Source organism: Tiliqua scincoides, chromosome 3 (genome assembly GCF_035046505.1).
Source record: "Tiliqua scincoides isolate rTilSci1 chromosome 3, rTilSci1.hap2, whole genome shotgun sequence".
NCBI lineage: Eukaryota > Metazoa > Chordata > Lepidosauria > Squamata > Scincidae > Tiliqua > Tiliqua scincoides.
Genome location: NC_089823.1, coordinates 192,662,910 through 192,665,019, shown reverse-complemented (window position 1 = coordinate 192,665,019; position 2,110 = coordinate 192,662,910).

Below are 2,110 nucleotides of genomic sequence, written 5' to 3'. Positions count from 1 at the left end.
ACGCTCCATCATGCTAGACCTTAGGATTACAGTTGGGTAAAAAAAAAAAAAAAAAGCCAATTCACTGAGTAAATAAAACTTATTTTTGTGATGATAAATCTTCTGAAGTATCTGATATGACATTTAAGCTTTGGAATAGGACGACTGAGTGGAGGCTAATAGAACCTGCCTTAATGACAGATTGTGTGTTAAATTCTTATTCTCCCTTCCTCAGTCATTGTCAGCCTTCACCATTTGATTATTTTTCTTCTCTGCTGAAGATTCTCAGAAATACTTCATATTCTAAGAGTTTTGGAAACAAATGAGAACCTTCCAAGCTGCCTTCTCTCCGAGATGTAAACTCATTCACTTTTCATTTCTGTGTTGGGGTTACTGTTTCGTTTACTGTTCTGCCCAGTTTGTTTATTTCAGGAAAAGATTTTTTTTATCCCACTCTATTCTGCACAGGATTCAAGGTGGCTTACAACAATATATAAACTACAATAAAAGAGCCATAAAACAACAAAATCTGAAAATACAGCATGGCATAAAAAAACGAACACAGAGAACATAGAGGGAAAGCAATAACCAAAAGCAACTAAACATTTTAAACACTAGGTGGAAAAGGCCAAAGAAAATAAACAGGTTTTAAAATACTAGGAAAGCTAAAGAGGGAGGTCACCCAGCAACCTTCCTGGGGAACCTAATTCCACAAGTGTGGGGTCACAATGGAGAAGGCTCTCCTACACATCTCTTCTGTGTTTACATTGCTTAACCCAGTGGTTCTCAAACTTTTAGCACCCACTTTTTTAGAATGAGAATCTGTCAGGACCCACCAGAAGTGATGTCATGACTGGAAGTGACATCATCAAGCAGGACAAATTGTAACAATCCTAGGCTGCAATCCTGCCCACACTGACCCAGGAGTAAGTCCCGTTGACTATCTTTGTTAAAAGCATAGACATAGTAGCATGTTAAAAGTACAGATCTGTAACATTTCCCCAAATGCAGTCACATACTATGGTAGCATCAAGTGTATTAAAAATAAAATATTCAAATGAATGGGGACACACCTGAAATTGGTTTGCAACTCACCTAGTGGGTCCTGACCCTTCTTGTATTGGCAACCTTCAGTCTCGAAAGACTATGGTATCGCGCTCTGAAAGGTGGTTCTGGCACAGCGTCTAGTGTGGCTGAAAAGGCCAATCCGAGAGTGACAATCCCTTCCACACCGGGAGCAAGTGCAGTCTGTCCCTGGTCTGTCTCCCTGGCTATGGGCCTTCCTTCTTTGCCTCTTAGCCTCAGACTGTTGGCAAAGTGTCTCTTCAAACTGGGAAAGGCCATGCTGCACAGCCTGCCTCCAAGCGGGCCGCTCAGAGGCCAGGGTTTCCCACTTGTTGAGGTCCATCCCTAAGGCCTTCAGATACAATCTCTGCGCATGAACTGGAGGTTGTCCATGACTTTGTGTACCTTGGCTCAACGATCTCCGACACTCATTCTCTCGATACTGAGCTAAACAAGCGCATCGGTAAAGCAGCTACCACGTTTTCCAGACTCACAAAGAGAGTCTGGTCCAACAAGAAGCTGACGGGTCCTGACCCACAGTTTGAGAAACACTGGCTTAACCACAAGCAGGTCCTGCCAGATAACCTCAGGGTATGAGTAAAGTCATTTGAGAGAAGGTGGTCTTCCAAATCATTAAGGGCTTTAAGGCTGCAATCCTAAACACACTTACATGGGAGTAAGTCCCATTGAACTTAATGGGTCTCAATTCTGAGCAGACATGCATAGGATTGTGCTGTCAGGGTAATAACCAGCACCCTGAATTCCACCCAGAAATATATGAGCAACCAATGCAACTGGAATAATAAGGATGTAAAATGGTCTCAATATCTTGCCCCATTAATAACCTTCAGTACCAGCTATAACTTCTGGTCTTCAGGCACAGTGCCCCTCCCATGCGGCACATTGCAGAAATCAAAATGAGATGTAACTGAAGAATGGACAATCAAGAACAGGCATGCCTGACACATCAGCTGAAACTGGGTAAAGAGCTCCCAGACCATGGCCAACACTGAACCTCCTGGTGAACGGATGGGTCCAGGAGAGCCCCTAACTGCAAACCTGGTCC